We start from the raw sequence: 6,189 nt of genomic DNA, 5'->3' as shown, positions 1-6,189 counted from the left end.
TGCGCGGGCGCGGCGCTCCGCTGCTCTCGGCGCAGCGCAGGGCGGGGTGCGCAGGGAGGGGGTGCGCAGGGAGGGGTGCGCAGGGAAGCGCAGCGCAGCCCCCCCCGCACCGCCTGGGGCTTAAAAAAAAAAGAGAAAGAAAAGAGCAAATAAAAAAAAATGGTGTTTTTATGCGCTCCTGGCCCCAAGCGGCGGTGCGGGGTGCGGAGGGGAGCGGATGGGGCTCGGGGCCTGGGGGTGCCCGAGCGGTGTGCGGGCCCGGCCGGGCTGGAGGGGGCTGGCAGCTCTCGAGCCAAGTCCCCTTTCTTGGCTGGGCTGTCCGGCTGTCCCGCTGTCCCTCTGTCCCTCCATCCCTCTGTCCCTCCATCCCACTGTCCCTCCGTCCTGCTGTCCTGCTGTCTCTCTGTCCCTCCATCCCATTGTCCCTCTGTCCTGCTGTCCCTCTGTCCCTCCGTCCCTCCGTCCCTCCATCCTGCTGTCCCTCTGTCCCTCCATCCCATTGTCCCTCTGTCCTGCTGTCCCTCTGTCCCTCCGTCCCTCCGTCCCTCCATCCTGCTGTCTCTCTGTCCCTCCATCCCATTGTCCCTCTGTCCTGCTGTCCCTCTGTCCCTCCGTCCCTCCGTCCCTCCATCCTGCTGTCCCTCTGTCCCTCCATCCCATTGTCCCTCTGTCCTGCTGTCCCTCCGTCCCTCCATCCCTCCATCCCTCCGTCCCTCCGTCCCTCTGTCCCTCCGTCCCATTGTCCCTCTGTCCTGCTGTCCCTCCGTCCCTCCATCCCTCTGTCCCTCCATCCCGCTGTCCCACTGTCCCTCTGTCCCTCCGTCCCTCTGTCCCTCCGTCCCTCTGTCCCTCTGTCCCAGGCTCTGACACCAGCGCAGGGAAGCGGATTTCCCAGATTGAACAGGACTGTGCTGGGACAGTTTGTCACAGCAGACAGACGTGGAATGTTTTTAGCAAAAGAAACTGCCCCAAACCACGTTTCTCTCGCTCTGTCCATGTACGTGAAGCGTTGAATGACCACCATCGCCTTTTGGGGTTTGGTTTTACATGAAATGGCCAGGTCGGCTCTACAGATGTCAGCCGACATTCCTGCTTTGGCCGGGGGTCCAGCACAAAGCCCCTCTGTGCAGGGGAGGGTCCGAGGGCTCCCCGTGCTCCCGCTCCCAGCTCTCTCCCCTGGCTCCCCCCTTTCCGCTGTCCCCCGCCGCTCTCCCTTCCTCATCGTGCCTGAGTCCAGGAAAAACCCTGCGGAAACAGCAGAAACCAGGCTCCAGCCCCGTCCTTACGTGGTGTGATCGCAGCAGAGCTCCCAGCGCAGGGAGCACAACCACAGCTCAGGGCTGAGCTGGCTGCTTGCAACTGTAATTTAAATAAGAACCCTAAACACTCTTGTGTGATTAATATCTCCCACATTGGTAGGTTTTTCTGAGCTTTCTCACACGCATTCCCACAGAGAAGGGATGCAGATATCCCCGGCTCATTTGCGCCTGCATTCAGTGTCTGAAAGTGCTTCACAATTAATTATGGCCCTTTTGCTCATCTGCTTCCGCACGTGACCCCAGCAGGATTTATCAGAGCTCACACTGAATTTTTCCCCGGCTTTTCCGAAATGAAGGAACCCAATTTCCAGCCACCACGTGGAAAGGAAAATGAGAGAACGGCGGCAAAGGCTGGTGCCTGACGGGGAGGAGGCGAGGAACACGAGGCAGGCGCCCGCATTCCCCGTCTCCTGCTCCACCACGCTCTTTGCCTTGGTTCCTACACGGTTCCTCAGCCTGCGGAAGGAGATAAGGGCTTTCTGCTGCGTCCAGCTGTGGGGTGTGTTGCCTGGGAGGGGTAAGCCTGCGCGGTGCCTCGGGGGGAGCTGGGTCACTGAATTCTCCAGTCGTGCCTCAAAACCACCCGGGGACAGCGCTGGCGTCGTTCTCCAGGCTGGCAGACGCAGCCCTGCGCAGCGCTGGGTGCTCTCCCTCTCCAGCCCTCGATGCCTCCTTGGATGCGGCCCAGGGTTCCTCAGGATGGAGCCGTGCGGGCAACACCGGCCTGGTGCAGGGGCTGGCGAACCCCCGGGAGCGGGAACGTGCCCTGACACGCAGAGCGATGTCTGATTTTTTTTAGAAGACGTATTTAAACAGCCTCAAAAAAATCTGGGTTAAAAGGCAAAAGCAGAAGAGAAAGTCTGGAGAGATGAAGTCCCTGCGGGGAGGGCGTTTGAACCTGACCTTCCCGAGGCATTTTGGGGGCGAGCAGAGGGGACAGCCCAGCGATATTGTTTTTCAAACCCGTGCCACGGAGGGCTTGGCAGCCCCGGGAAACGTTTGAAATGGCAGTGGGGTGACATGAGCTCCCTTTCCCAACACACACACGCACACGGCAGCCTGGGAAATAGGAAAGAACTTACAAAGGGATTTCTGGGAGCCACGAGGCACGGGGTGACAGGCCAGCACCCAGCGGGGAGCAGTGGCCCTGCCCAGGCCCTGGGGACAGCTGCGGCAGGTCCCCCCACTGCTCCCACACCGAGGGATGCGAGCGTGGGGAGGCGGCGATCTGTTTGTGGGTGGCAAAGCCGTGCTGCAGGGAGATGTTAAATGTAAAAGTGATGGTTTGGGATTTTTTGTTTCTTGGTTTTAGTTTTAAATAGCAGCGTAAAGCCATGCAGCGGCAGGCTCCGGGTGCCAGGGCAGTGACCAGGCTCTCCCCGGGTAGCAAAGGCTTCTCATCCGCACGGAAACAACGCTTGACACGGCGTGTAAGTGGGCTCTTTGACTTCTTAATACTGGAAGATAATAAAACCAAGATTAGAATAAGATTTAAAAACATCCTAGATGCCTATATTTACAATAAAACACATCTGGAATTGTTGTAATTAATGATAACACAAATAAATCACGACAAGCGATAGCTGAGCAGAGCCAGAGCAAGAAACCGTATCCAGGGCAGATTATTTCTGATGTTCAGAAACCCCTTGAGAAGCACCTGATAGCGGCTGCTCCCGGGGACGGGAAACTCAGCCAGGCGGGATGGTGAGGATTTGAGTTTCTAGGTTTCTGAGCGATTCAGCCTGTCAGCAGGAATAAACAACCGCAGGCGTTATCTTTGAGGATGAGATCTGCTCCCCGTCACGGCCGGGTGCGAAGTGTGGTCCGGGAGAGTTAAAGCCGGCTCCGAGGAGCACCGGCCGCTCAGCCTGCGCCCTGGGAAGGATGCCAGCGCCCGTTATCACCGACGGCCTCTGAGTAATGAGTCTGCGCTATACTTAGCTCTTTGCTAGGAAGAGACAAAATCACCCTGTGACTAAACACGACGACGTCTCTGCAGTAGTCATCCCCCGTAAACTGCCGACATGCACAGAGGGGAAAGATGCTCAATTATGAGAAACAGGGATTTCAGCGTCCTGTTGATTCACCAGCAGCTTTTATCAGGACAAAACTATCCCCGCAGAGGTGCCACCAGACGGTTGCTTCCTGAAGAGCACTCGGCGGTCAGCTGAGCTCCGAGGGCAGAGCCTGTACCATGGACAACACAGCAGCTGCTGGCTGATCTAATGGCAGGGAGAGGTTGGCATTAGGAATCATTTCTGAACCAAGCAGAGCTCCTCGCTTCTTCTCACTTGCTGAAGGTGAAGCCAGACTTCCCATCTCCTTTGAGTTCATCTTTATTGGCCTGCAAGGCCAGGAGTTTATTGGTGTCACAGCACCGGGGAGGAAAAGACGTATTAGGTCATCTGTGGAGGGTTGGCTCTCCTAGGGCATCATTCTTGGTGATTTAAAGCCTCTTAAGCAGCACCCACTTCTCAGCTCAGGATCTGTACTTTCTAAGATGGGGTTTGCAAGGTCTCACTCAGTTGAGTTTGCAGCTTTATTCCTCATTTATATTCCTGCCACTTGCACTGTTTCAGCTGTGGCTTTGAAGGATGGAGCAAGCTGCTGGTGCGCACCAGGGCTGCGTCTGGAGCTGGCAAGCCCGGCTCAAAGGCTTTATCGTCGTGCAGCGGAGACCCACCTAAAGGTGGGAAGAAGAGGGTGAGAAAGGAGAGGAGCCCACGCGGTGCTGAGGTGGGGACAGAAAGGGGAAGGAAACCTTGGAGGTGAACATGAGTTTTGCTGTTAATCAGAGGCTGATGCTGCTGAGCTGACAGAGCTAACGTGAGCCTCATGGAGCAGTCAATGCTGCTCCGTCCCCAGGGCAGATCCAGCCGATGCTGCTCCATCCCCAGGGCAGATCCATGCCAACACAATCAATTTAAAAGAGCTGCTTGACTTGCTCCTTGACTGATGCAAGTGAAAATTTGGCCCAGAGACAACAGAAATGGCCAACAGCTGTAAATATTTATGATGCCATGAACCAGCTGGAGCCCCAGACCGCACGCCCGATGTACTGGTGAGGACCACCTCAACCTCAGCGACGCGGGGGCCTGCGGGAGCCTGTGAAGCCTTGTGCCTCTCTGGGAGCGGAGTTTGTGCGCTGCAGATCAAGCAGCTCATGCTATGGTTAAAGGGATTACTGCAAACTATGCTGTGTTTTCTAGTGAGAGAATTTGTGGTATTACATTCTTGGCTAATCTTCAATTTTTCTCTTTTGTACAAACATAAAGGGATAAATGAAGTAGAAAATACTGCTCCGCAGCTGCTTTTGGTTAAGTTTTTGCCCCTCTTCCATGAACGTAGTAGTAAAACTACGGATTTGGTTGAAATATTTTTGAAGAAATTTTCATCTCAATCAGAGATAAAATAAATGGAAGAAACTAATCAAAAAGGCAGACAAATGACAATTAAATCCAAGCAGCTAATTTTCTATTGATTATTGAATAAAACAAGCCAAATTCCTGTATGTGCTGATTTTGCCCATGGTTGGTTGTAAAGAGATACGTGATTGCAGTGGAAAGAAAAAAAAATTACCGCATCAACTCTAAGAAATATTTTGTGGCAACATACTATGTTTTTTTCACTGGTCGCGGTCAAATGAGTCATCTAGTTTGTAGTCAAAAATAGATCCAGTAATGTAGATTAAAAAATAAAGCAGCGACACATGTGGTTATGGACACAGCTGTTACGATATGGGTTTCCTAATTTGGCTATATTCATGCAAGGTCTTCCTTCCAAGGCTTTACGCAGTCAGTTTCATCATCAAAAGATTATTTGTAGTGAGTAAAGCTCTTAAAATCATGTGTCAGTCTGAGCCTCTGAATTCCATAAGCCCATCTATAAGTAAGCAATGACATATAGCGTTTGTGAAGAAAACTCTTCATAGTGGGGTGGGGATGGTGAGGGTGGTGGGGCAGGCAAAGGCCAGCCGGGAGAGACCGGGTCCGTGGGAGCCCGTTGTGGTGTCTGAGCCACGGCCAAGCCGTCCTGGAGCAGGAATGGTTTGGTGCAGGGCTGAAAATCTTTTCGCCTACAAATGGCAGAGCCCTACCAACCCAGCAACCCTCGTCCCTTGTTGTGCACGGTAAGTATGTGTAAATAAAGGAACGGCCTCGGTGTCGGTCCTGCACCCAGCGTCTGGGCCGCCCTCTCTGTATCAGGCTGTGCGAGTTGCCTTTATTTGCAGACCCAGTTGTTACAGCATTTAGACCTTTACCACCAGAGTGAGAAATCTTAGAAGTGCCAGAATACAAAAGTAACAGAAGTAATTTAAAAAACAGAACCATTAACAAAGCAAAATCAACCTCATCTGATGCTACTCTTCAGAGTCTGGTATGTAGTTTTATGGATTAAATAGCTCTTCATTTTGACACCGAGTCCTCTGTTAACTTTCCAAAGGCACACCTGAGAACAACTCAGGAGACTCAAAAAGAAAACCACTCAAAACCAAAGAATCCTCCTCTGTAAAGTATCTTCTTAACTGAAAAACAGCCCCCAAAGCTTCTCTCCCAGCTCCAACTTCAAACCCTCCTTGGGAAGGATTTAGGAGCAGCCTTTTCCTGAACGTGCAGGGACACCCGCCAGCCCCCCCGAGAGCACCCTGCACCCCTAGGGCGGACAAAGGGTGAAGGGCTTCCCTCAGCATCCTTCATGAGGAGAACATTAATTTTTGTGTTCAGGTTGTTTCTGCTTTCCCACTTTCTCACAGTGTGTAACCCAAGGCTCCTCACTCACTGCTCGCCCGTGTACTCACACGTACGGGCTGGAATGACCCGCTTCTGCATGGCAACGTGTTGCCATTCAAATCGCTACCACGATGCTTCAG

Source organism: Nyctibius grandis, chromosome 10 (genome assembly GCF_013368605.1).
Source record: "Nyctibius grandis isolate bNycGra1 chromosome 10, bNycGra1.pri, whole genome shotgun sequence".
In the NCBI taxonomy this organism is placed as follows: Eukaryota; Metazoa; Chordata; class Aves; order Nyctibiiformes; family Nyctibiidae; genus Nyctibius; species Nyctibius grandis.
This window is presented reverse-complemented; position numbering follows the sequence as displayed.